At 40.2% G+C, this 12,662-nt stretch overlaps 2 pseudogenes; both read right to left on the bottom strand.

The window, feature by feature from the left end:
• Positions 1-822: 822 nt before the first annotated feature.
• Positions 823-12,445, bottom strand: LOC149188395 (protein LATERAL BRANCHING OXIDOREDUCTASE 1-like; annotated as a pseudogene).
• LOC149188396 (uncharacterized) lies at positions 8,499-9,985 on the bottom strand (annotated as a pseudogene).
• Positions 12,446-12,662: the final 217 nt, after the last annotated feature.

The raw sequence follows: 12,662 nt of genomic DNA on the forward strand, positions 1-12,662 counted from the left end.
TTCCCTCACCTCTTATTAGGTTAATAGATGGTGGTACATTTGTTGTCCATCATAAATCCGGGTTACCATAAAATTATGTTGTTGTCCATCCTGCTTCTGCTTAAATGTCATTTGTTATTTTTTTTCTTTTTTTTTTCTATGGTCCGATATTCCTCATGTAGGTGCAAATAATCTCAATAAAACTTTATTATTTCAGTTACTATTTATTATTTCGATTATTATTGGAGAAGTATGCTTGAAATTGTATGACTGGATTTAGATGAAAAGACCATTTTTAAATTGTGTATATATAGAATATTTCAATTTAAGTCATAAAAAAATTATTTCACCATACACATTAAAAGACTACATTTTATTGATATATTGTTCATAATAAACAATTATTGTAAATTTTCCATGTATATATATATATATATATATATACATAGATATATATATATATGGAAACAATTTTGAATACACAACGAGTAAAAGTTAAATTGTGTATATATAGAATATTTCAATTTAGGTCATAAAAAAATTATTTCACCATACACATTAAAAGAGTACATTTTATTGATATATTGTTCATAATAAAAATTTATTATGTAAATTTTCAATGTATATATATATATATATATATATATATATATATATATATCTATATATATATATGGAAATAATCTTGAATACAAAACCAGTAAATTTCTTTCCTTTTTTTTCTATATAATTTACAGAGTGATAATGTCCAACCCAAACTATTTTATAATTATACTTTCCATTCAAAACTTACAACATAGTATACACATCTTATGTGCATCTTATGGAAATGCAATTGAAGGATTAGACATTGCGTTGTTTTGCCTGGTCTATAAAAAGAGCATCAAGAGGGCCTTTTCCATGAAAATCTTGGCTCGTATAGTCAATTACATACTCCCCAGCTTTAATAGCCTTGTACAGGTTAAGATGGGCTTCATTTATCAATTCAGGGGCAGCAACAATCAACACATCAAAATGTGGCATAAAAAACATGATGATTGACATTCGACTTAGATTTGTATTAGGCACTACCTAGTGGTCGGCACTCTTGTATTGCCCATTGCTTACTATCTGCCATTAGATAATTCTTCTACCATTTTACAGACACTATGCGAAGGTTTAACTGATGTAACTATTCTAAGAACAATTTATAAAGTTTAGTAGTTAGTTGGTATTAGGAGCAGAATTTATATTTATTCCTTTTTTTATGGGATTTCCCTTTGTATTTCCCATTGCTTACTATCTGCCATTAGATAATTCTTCTACCATTTTACAAACACTATGCGAAGGTTTAACCGATGTAACTATTCTAAGAATAGTTTACAAAGTTTAGTAGTTAGTTGGTTCTAAGAACAATTTACGAAATTTAGTAGTTAGTTGGTATAAGAAGTTTAGTAGTTAGTTGGTATTAGGAGCGGAATTTGTTGAGATTGCAACAAGATGATGGAGCTTAGTGAAAAGAGTCGCCTTCACTAAGTGGGCCCGCAGGCAAATTATGGCGCAAGTTCTATTTTTGATCACAGTGTGAGTGATCACAATGTGGGTGACCAAAGTGTGGGTGACCAAAGTGTGGGCGATCAAAGTCTATTTTTAGACTGGCTGTCAAAAATAGAAAAGTCAAATATTATTGTCTCATAATAATATTTGGACTATAAACTTGATCTTATTCTCTTGGAGCACTTCAGTTTGAGCTACAGATGTGGCCCATGCAGCTGTCAAAAGGAAGTACGCTTTTCTTATGAGTCAGTTGAGTTGTTGCATGCATGACTTCAGTTAGAACTCAATCAGTTGAGTTTGGTGGAGTTGATTGTGGAGTTGATGGAGTTGTGTTCAGTTTGACTTGGTTAAACTAGTTGTAGTTAGTCTAACTGCAGATAGACTAATGATGAGTTGTTAAACTAATTATTAACTCATAATACAACTATAGAATACATCAATTAACTCAGTTTCATGTCAGTGCATGTTCAGTTCAGTAAGGACAGGTGTTAGAGAATCAGATTGTTATCAGTTGTGACTATAGTTGTGCATCAGATCTTGCACAATCAAAGGATTGAGTATGCCAATGAGTTTGCTCATGTATTTTCCCAGTTTGTAGCTTCTGCTCACGTCTTACACATTGTGAGTGATTCTTTGGAGGTGAAATACGAGTTTGGTAGACCATTCTCATTCATTCTTGAGCAGGTATTGAGCAGTGGAGGCAGGCAAGCAGTGGAATAGATTTGGAGATCAGATCTTAGCTGTATTGTGTGTAACAGGTGGAGCTAGTACTGGATTGCTTGTGATAAGCATTGTACTTTGTAATGTTACATGGTCTCAATCATTAATATACAGATAGTGTGGGGTTTTTAGCGAGATGCTTTCCCCGGGTTACATACTGTGTTAATGTGTGAATGCTCTTGATGTTTTATTGTTATTGATGCTGCTATATTGATGATCAACGTAGAGGAGCTTATGTATTGTGTATGTTTTCCGCAATAGTACATGATCAAGATAATCTCCATTGAATATGTGTTAAATTATTCAAAATTTCTACATGGTATCGGAGCTGTTGATCATCAGATCTACTATTCAGGAAGTGTTTACATTCTATTTCTTTAGGCAGAGTCTGTAATCGGGCCAGGTAGCCTCTGGATTCATCCTTCCTTTGGAAGGTGAGATATCCGGTGAATGCCCATACAGTCAATCTCTGTACAAGAAATATTATGTTCTCACGAATCTTAGATCCGAGGGAGTTGAGTTGGTTGCTGGTGGAATTCAAATTTGCAGCAGTGTTTTCTTGGTGACAACGCAGCAATGTCTTTCAACGGATTGCGATTGGGGTATGCTCTTGAGGGTAGCTCAAACTATATTGCATGGAAGGACAGTATGGAGGCAGTATTGGATGATAACAGGCTGAAGGAGTTCATAGAGACGGATGTCCCAAAGCCTACTGATGCTACTCAAGTTGATGCTTGGCAAAAGAAGACCGCAAAATGTCGAAGGATTCTGTTGGAGGGCGTGAAGGATCACATTGTGTCCAGCCTCCATGGAAAGGCTACTTCATATTTGATGTGGAAATCATTAACAGAATTATTCCAAAGTAAGAGCGATCAGAGGAAGCTAGCGCTCAAAGATAAACTCAGAAACATCAAATGCGAGAAGGGTGACAGTATTCCCAAGTATCTCACGAAGTTCACTCAGTGTCGAGATGAGCTGGGAAGTGTGGGGGTTACTGTCGATGATGAGGACTTGGTGAGCTTGGCTCTCCTTGGTCTTCCGAAGAGTTGGCATTCCTATCAGGACTTTGTCAATGGTCGGGAGAAATTTCCAGGATGGGAAAGACTATGGTCAGATCTTGTGCAGGAGGAGATCAGGCGGAGTACCAGGGACGGATCTTCGTCAAAGGGAGCTGATGAAGAGAATTATGCTTTGGCTGCCAAAGAAAAGAAAGGGAAGAGCAAGAAAGCTTCTCATTCTGGTGCGAAAGGCAAGAAGCAGGATATGTCCAAGGTGAAGTGTTTTCACTGTCACCAGCACGGACACTATGCCACTAATTGTCCGCAGAAGAAGAAGAACAAGCAGGCTGTTGGATCTTCAGCAGGAGAGGCTCTAGCCTCACAGTTTGAGCTTGATTTTTCATTGATCACATGCTTGGTTTCAATTGTGATGGGATTAGTGTGGTTCTTGGACAGTGGTGCGTCTTTTCACATGACGGGAGATAGATATTTGTTCTATGTTCTGGAGGACAAAGATCTTGGAGTGCACATCGAGATGGACGATGATGGTAGATACAGTGCGACCGGTATCGGTACCATTTCCTTTGAGAGGGAGTCTGGTAAACCCTTCGTATTGAAGGAAGTCATGCATGTTCTAGGATTGACGAAGAATCTCATCTCAGTGGCGATGTTAGAAGACAAGGGGTATGATGTTGTTTTCAGCGAGGAAAAGGCTTTCCTGCGCAGCAAGACTACTGGTGAGACCCGGAAGATAGGGGTTCGAGTGAGGAACCTTTATCAGTTGCATGTAGATGGATGCGCAGCAATGGCGGGCAAGGCAGAAGGATTGGTGAGCCGGGATGATGGCGATTTGTGGCACAGGAGATTGGGTCACCTTCACCATGGAGCCTTGAAGATACTACAACAGATCACTACAGGGCTTCCTAAAGGCACACTTGCGCAGTCAGATCAGTGCAAGGGGTGTACTTTGGGGAAGTTTGTGAAAGCCACCTTTCACGAGAAGGATAGTAGCGCCACGACGATCCTTGAGAGAATTCACACAGACGTGTGTGGACCTTTCTCAGTTGCTTCGACAGCAAAACACAGGTATTATGTAATTTTTGTTGATGATTTCTCTCGTAAGTGCTAGATCTTCTTCATGCAGAAGAAGAGCGAGACATATTCAAAGTTCTGTGAATTCAAAGCACTGGTTGAGAAGGAGTCGGGGAAGAAGGTGAAGGCTCTTAGGAGCGATAATGGTGGTGAATACATATCGGACGAGTTCAATGATTTCTGCAAGGCAGAAGGGATTCGTAGAGAGCTCATAGCTCCCCATAACCCACAGCAGAACGGGGTAGCTGAGCGGAAGAATAGAACGATTGTGGGTGCTGCATGGGCAATGTTGCATGATCAGGGCCTACCCCTTCACTTATGGGCGGAAGCATGCAATACAGCAGTTTATGTGTAGAACCGTTGTCCTCATAGGATACTTGGCATGAGTACACCTGAGGAGACTTATTCTGGTAAGAAGCCTGATCTTTCTCATTTGAGGATTTTTGGTGCTAACGTTTACATGCATGTGACGAAGGATGCCAGGAAGAAGTTGGATCCGAAAGCAGAGGTTGGGATATTTGTGGGGTACACTGATACGCCCCACAACTATCGTGTGTATTTGCCAGACAGTGGTAAAATTGTTGTGCGACGGGATATAAAATTTCAGGAGGAGAAAGCCATGAAGTGTTCGCTTGAGAGGGAGCTACACTTGCATGCAGATGAGGAGCTATTAGTTCCTAAGGATGAGCTTCAGGACGTGGATCAGCCACAGGATGAGATTCATGGAGTGGAAGAGACCACTCATGCAGCGCCAACCATCAGAGGGCGAAAGCGCTTGACAGAAGCTGAGCGACTGGCTCAAGATGCAGAGAAAGTTGTAGGACCACCTACAGCCCAACGCAGGCAGAGACAGTCACCTGATCGGTACACTGGATACATGGCTCTGATGAGCAAGTGTGTTGTGACTGAGCCATCCTCTTTCAAGGAAGATGTGGAGGATCCCGCATGGGTAGACGCCATGGTGGAAGAGTATGATTCTATTGTCAGAAACAGTGCATGGGAGATTGTCCCTAGACCGGAAGGGAAATCAGTGGTGGGTTCGAGATGGATCTACAAGGTCAAGCAGGTAGCTGACGGGAGTGTGGAGAATTACAAGGCAAGATTTGTTGCCCGAGGCTTTTCACAGATAGAGGGGATCTATTATGAGGAGACCTTTGCGCCTATCGCAAGGTATTCTTCCATACGGACGATTCTTGCTCTCTCAGCGCAGATGGGATGGCACATTCATCAGATGGATGTGAAGACTGCGTTCCTCAATGGAGTCATTGAGGAGGAGGTGTACATTGAGTAGCCCGAAGGCTTTGAGGTCTTCAGTAGCGAGTCGCATGTGTGCAGGCTCAAGAGAGCGTTGTATGGGTTGAAGCAAGCACCACGTGCTTGGTACACACGGATAGACAGCTATTTCACAGGACTTGGATTCTCTAAGAGCGAGGCGGATCCTAACCTATACCAGATTGTGGTGGAGGGTAAGTTGCTTATTATTGTACTGTATGTTGACGATTTGATTCTAACGGGTGGTGAGCTGTTGATACAGTCATGCAAGAAGGATCTTGCTACAGCGTTTGAGATGAAGGACTTGGGCCTCCTTCAATATTTCCTAGGATTGGAAATATGGCAGCGCAGTGGTGGACAATTTGTTTCTCAGGGCAAGTATGCTCGGGAGATACTGGAGAAGTTCAACATGCATGGCTGCAAGCCTGTTGATACTCCTCTTCCTGGAGGTTGGAGGAAGGAGGATGCCACTTCGGGAGAAGAAGTGGATGCCACTGTTTATCGACAGTTGGTGGGGTCGCTGATGTATTTGGTCAATACACGACCTGATATATGCTATGCAGTTAACCAGCTTTCACAAGCTATGGTTAAGCCTACCAAGCTCTTCTGGAAGGCGAGCAAGCATGTATTGCGCTACTTGAGAGGCACATCGGGATATGGTTTGTGGTACAGACAGGAGGATGAGGTGAAGCTATGTGGTTTCACGGATGCAGATTGGGCAGGGAGCCCAACGGACAGAAAGAGCACATCAGGAGGGGTCTTCAGTATTGGATCGACAGCAGTTTCTTGGTACAGCAGGAAGCAGAGATCCGTGGCACTCAGTTCAGCGGAGGCCGAGTATATGGCAGCAAGTTTGGCTGCATGCGAGGCTATATGGATGAAGAAGATCCTAGTTGGTTTGTTCGGTTCTCATTTGGATCCTACTGTGATTTACTATGATAACCAGAGTTGCATTAAACTCTCGGCTAATCCTGTATTTCATGATAGATCTAAGCATATTGACATCAGGTACCATCATATCAGAGATTGTGTGCAGCGGAGGATCATGTTGCTTTCATACATTCCAACAGAGGATCAGGATGCTGATATTCTAACGAAGGCTCTCACCAGGAGCAAATTCGAGTACCACCGAGGCAGGATAGGGGTTGCTGATAATCCATATCTTGTCGAGAGGGAGTGTTGAGATTGCAACAAGATGATGGAGCTTAGTGAAAAGAGTCGCCTTCACTAAGTGGGCCCGCAGGCAAATTATGGCGCAAGTTCTATTTTTTATCACAGTGTGAGTGATCACAATGTGGGTGACCAAAGTGTGGGTGATCAAAGTCTATTTTTAGACTGGCTGTCAAAAATAGAAAAGTCAAATATTATTGTCTCATAATAATATTTGGACTATAAACTTGATCTTATTCTCTTGGAGCACTTCAGTTTGAGCTACAGATGTGGCCCATGCAGCTGTCAGAAGGAAGTACGCTTTTCTTATGAGTCAGTTGAGTTGTTGCATGCATGACTTCAGTTAGAACTTAATCAGTTGAGTTTGGTGGAGTTGATTGTGGAGTTGATGGAGTTGTGTTCAGTTTGACATGGTTAAACTAGTTGCAGTTAGTCTAACTGCAGATAGACTAATGATGAGTTGTTAAACTAATTATTAACTCATAATACAACTATAGAATACATCAGTTAACTCAGTTGCATGTCAGTGCATGTTCAGTTCAGCAGGGACAGGTGTTAGAGAATCTGATTGCTATCAGTTGTGACTATAGTTGTGCATCAGATCTTGCACAATCAAAGGATTGAGTATGCCAATGAGTTTGCTCATGTATTTGCCCAGTTTGTAGCTTCTGCTCACGTTTTACACATTGTGAGTGATTCTTTGGAGGTGAAATACGAGTTTGGTAGACCATTCTCATTCATTCTTGAGCAGGTATTGAGCAGTGGAGGCAGGCAAGCAGTGGAATAGATTTGGAGATCAGATCTGAGCTGTATTGTGTGTAACAGGTGGAGCTGGTACTGGATTGCTTGTGATAAGCATTGTACTTTGTAATGTTACATGGTCTCAATCATTAATATACAGATAGTGTGGGGTTTTTAGCGAGATGCTTTCCCCAGGTTACATACTGTGTTAATGTGTGAATGCTCTTGATGTTTTATTGTTATTGATGCTGCTATATTGATGATCAACGTAGAGGAGCTTATGTATTGTGTATGTTTTCCGCAATAGTACATGATCAGGATAATCTCCATTGAATATGTGTTAAATTATTCAAAATTTCTACAGAATTCATATTTATTCTTTCTTTTTATGGGATTTCCCTTTGTATCTGTTTAACTGACTGTTGTGTTTACTTTTTTCTTTTCCCAAAATAAAACTGACTCAATCTTCAGCGTTCCTACCAAATTGTATACAAGTTAATATTCTAAATTGCAACCTTACTTAAAAAATCCAAAGTGAAATCCCTTATTGATAATTTTGTTGCATGTCAATATGACTATAATAACATTTAGAGAGGATATTCATGAGACTACCTGCCCCATTTGCATGGAGCCACAGAGAGGTATTCATGAGACTACCTACCCCATTTGCATGGAGCCACCTGCTGCCCCTTTTACTTAGCAGCTATCACTGAGGAAAAATAGTAATCAAGCTACATGAGACCATGGTGTTAGGCTCTAAAATATGCAATCATATAAGTGAATTATGAGATGTGAAACAATTTTAGTGAATTCAAATATAAAACAGAAGTAAAATATGCTCAGGAGAGTATATTGCATGAATTGCATTAAAAAAAGGAGAGTGTATGGAATGAATTGCATTAAAAAAAAAAGGAGGCTTGCACATACACTCAATTTCTCTGTCAGAGAAAGAATGAATGAATTTTGCTTCGATTCAACAAATTTTGCTACATCTATACACGCTAACTACTAATTTCTACTTTTCTTGTATGACGACCTGTAACTTAGGCTCGACTTCCAATCCCTCTAATAAGAAGACATCGGTAAGTAGCCTGGAGTTGTGAGGCTGGCTAAGTAATCTTGGAAAGGATCATTGTTGGAGGGGGGTTGTATTTGGTCTAACTGTGGGAATGGGTTTTTCAGAATATCGAAGCCAAAGGTGAACATTGATTGGTTCAAACCAGCATTCTCCTACTGTTGTTGTTGCTGCAACATCAATTCTTCCAACCTACAGCTTCTCTGCACTTCTTTTTTATCGGATTTAAGATCATGCAACAATTGCATGGAACAACTTGAATCGGTGAGAAGAATAGGAGGAATTAAATATGTTGAATCATAATTTTTCTTGTGATTAGGCAGAGAGTTGAAAAATGGGACAAGTTCTGGAAGGTCCATTGGAGCACTACTGGCATTTGAAATGTTCAAATTCTGCTCAAAAATGGGGTTTGAGTTGTAGCTCATGGAAGTAATGGCAGAAGTTCTTGAATCATGGTTAGAGATCATTCTGCAATTCGGAGAGCGGGCAGATTTCATTGAATCTTGTGAAGTTCTTTCTGAATGCTCAATGTTCAAGTTCATTATAGTATTCCCAGTGGGCAGTATTCCTGGCACCTTTTCATCAATTTCTTCGTGGAATTGTTCCATTGCTTCTTCCGAGGACCACTCTTGCTCCTTAGCTAACTTCTCTGCACTGCTCTTCTTGTTGTATATTCGACAAAGTACCCAATCATCCAACTGCAACAAGAAGCAATTTCATCATCCGAAATATGGATAACCCAAAAGAGAAAATAAAGGATTTTGAGCTAAATTTACATCACTGAAACCCATCACAAGCCCTCATTTTTAAATTGGACTGAGGAACAAAAATAATATTTGATATTTATAGTTTTCCTTATTGAAAGCCTCTGGATTAAATTAGAAAACCCTTGATTTCTATAATATAGAAAACAACCCCCTGTTTCCCAAATTGATTTTTCCCAGATACATTCATCCTCTAGAGTCTACCTGGTCTGGGCCCTATCATGACTAGGCCATAATGTCATCCAACCTGACAGGTGTTTTAAACCAAACAACACCTACAATGTCTATTGACACATAGGAATATACACAGAAGAAAATCCACAGGAACAGTCGCATACCCTTAAGCTACCCTTCTTCTTTGTAGATCTATTGACATCAACAAGGCGGTATTCATGCATAATCCAATTAGCCTTGTTTCCTTTAGGTGCTTTTCTGACATAGAAAACCAGAGCCTTCTTGATGCCAACACGCCTGTTGTTGCCCTTAGCAGTGATGGGTTTATTTGCACTTGTGGCTTTCCAGTATCTTGAGCCAACAACCTTGTTGGGGCGAGAACCATTTGGATACTTCCTGTCCCTAGGAGTGAAAAAACACCACTCATTTTCTCCAAACAGTGCCTTTTCTGCAAGAATTGGAAACGTGTATCAGACCAGAACAAATAACAATTTCTAATAACTGAAAGAAAATAAGAATGAAAAACAAGCATTTCCCATTGCAGGAACATGACATGGGCATAAATATGAAAGAACACTATAAATGAATTCAATTTAAAACAAAAGAACACCCATGTCCATATAACAGTCCATACACATATAAAAATGAGATGATTCATTTTGAGATTGAAGGTTTCCATATCAACCAAAGAGACATATCCAAGTAATAGTTCTAAGACATGGAAGGGCATTCATTTGCATATTTGGGCAATTAAAGAATTCATTTTTGAGATATATAAAAAAACTCTCATACTTCTTATGTAATGCCCTTCTTACACTGGAAAAACCCCAAATTTAACAGTTTAGCCTTTACAGACATTGTAACATAAAAAAGGCTTGTTCAACAAGAAATGAACTCAACCAAAGTTGTCTGTTTAAAAAGGGAACAACATCAAGATCACAGTTCAAATAACCTCAATGACAAACTCTAATCCCCATGGAAAGCAGTGAAGTTGCAGTGCAAAATCCTATTGCTCTGGAATTGGTAGTGGATTGAAACAAAAGGTTCCATCTGCCCAAGTAAATGAACTATCACAAAGAATGAAGAAACAAATCTATTTAGAAAAAGTGGTATAAAATTAACCAAATTTGATACCCTGAATGTTTTATAGACCGCTACCGATTCCTCAACTTTTGGAGGATCAAGACAATATCTAGGTCGATCTTTCAGGACATTGTAAGAGTTAAGATAAGACTTTTCCCTTCCAAAGTAGGGCAGGACCTTACAGCCTTTCAGAACCTAACGTTTTAGGACTGTAAGACCATGGTGTACCTTTTAAAACAGTAAACGTAGACCCTGCCCCTTAGGACTTTCAGACTTGGTTAAAACCAGTAACACCAAGGCCTAGCTTGAGCTCACTAGCCACATCCAAACCTCAATGGAAGTGTGATCAGTCAAACTAACGGCTTCGTCACCTTTGTCACTATGGTGGTGGTGGCTCTAATTTATCAGAACCGGTAAAAATAATTGGCACCGCCAACTAGAGCATGCAATAGTAGTAGGTATCAGTACCATGGAAACATCAAGTGCCAGTATGACCATAGCAGTTTTGATTCATAGCCTGTGTGTCTGCGCCACGTGCATGATGAAAGGGACTGGCCCCCGTGGCACGCACATTAATGGCTCGAATTCTGCTAGATGTGGAAATGGAAATTTATCAATCCATCCACCTGTATTCTATGATATTATTCCAAGCGATCCGTTATAGAAATTAGCTTTATTATTGTGTTTAGTGAAATCATGAACTCACATTTCACTAAATTATTGGAATTCACGCCTGCCAAGACGTCAAAATGCACTAAAGGAGAGAAGTTGTTTGAACATATCCACTGGAAAGTTCCCTGACTTTGGCATTTTAGGTAGCGTTGTGCATTTTTTTGGATTGTATGTTAACAAATCCTCAATGTTGACAATAAGATCTCCAGGAACAGGGGCCACAGTAAACCATTGCTCGTCTTTTCGAACCTAGAGACCCTCCACCCCATCGTGGAGCAAAACAATCAATATATCTCCATTTGAATGCGGTTTGAGGCCATTCACCAGATCTGGTTGAGGGAAAGGAAAGTAATAATTGATTCTGAGTTGGAGCAGGGGTTCTTTGATTAGGGTTTCGATATAATTTGGGTCCAACCCTAAACCCTCTGACAGAAGACAGTAGTGTATCAGAATGGATGTAATCTCATATTAGGGTTTCAATTATCACACAACGTATATGTGTATAGAGTTGTACCTATATGTGGAGGGTGTTTTGGGCCATTGCTCAATGACTTTGGCCCACTCTAGAGAAATATAATGAACAAGGGCATCGACCCAATCCAGGACTGTGTCATCAGAAATGTCAAAGAACCGGCCATAGCTTTCAAGCATATGAGTTCCAGGCCTCACAGGACATTGTTCTTGTTTCTCTTCAAGGGAAAGATAAAAAAAGTCCTGTGAAACTCGTTTCATAGTCTCTATCAATGACAAAGGTATGCCATGATTTATTATCTTCAAAATAATTGAAAACCAATGAAATTACAAATCTAAACAATAACGAAATTGGTTGGATGATCGACAGAGGAAAGGGAAAAAAGAAAATGCCAAAACTGTGATCCCATACAAACCTGAAAGAAACCCCATTCCTAGGATGCCTGAGCTAATTGGCTCACAGTCTTGAAGCATTGGTCGATGTCTTCCAGGCCTGCTAGGTCGATGATGCGAAGAGAGTGTTGGACTTGAAGAGGACGAATTGGCCTCAGATCAGATGGAAGGATGTACCGTGCAGGGACTTCCTTCATTTTCCTTTCATGGAGTGTCTGCACAAGATCAATGGGTCTCTTAAGTCTTTGAGACTGCCTCAGAAGAGCCTCCATGGTAGCAGAAGAATCCATATTCGTAGCAGGCGGTGGAATTAGAGTGACGTGAAACCTGGAATTGGATCTGAAACCTCGAAGACATGATTATAGGACCCCGGCGCGCACAAATGTCCTTCTTGTGAGCATTCTAGTGTCCTCCATGTTCAGTGCCATAAACTCCACAAAAATTCAAATGCATTTTCCTGAAATTCTGGCGTAAAAGACTCCGGCGTGCATAGATGTGAAGTGGAGAGCAAAAAGGTGGCTT

Source organism: Pinus tabuliformis, chromosome 3_1 (genome assembly GCF_031772625.1).
Source record: "Pinus tabuliformis cultivar Carrire ecotype Pingquan chromosome 3_1, CPIR1, whole genome shotgun sequence".
In the NCBI taxonomy this organism is placed as follows: Eukaryota; Viridiplantae; Streptophyta; class Pinopsida; order Pinales; family Pinaceae; genus Pinus; species Pinus tabuliformis.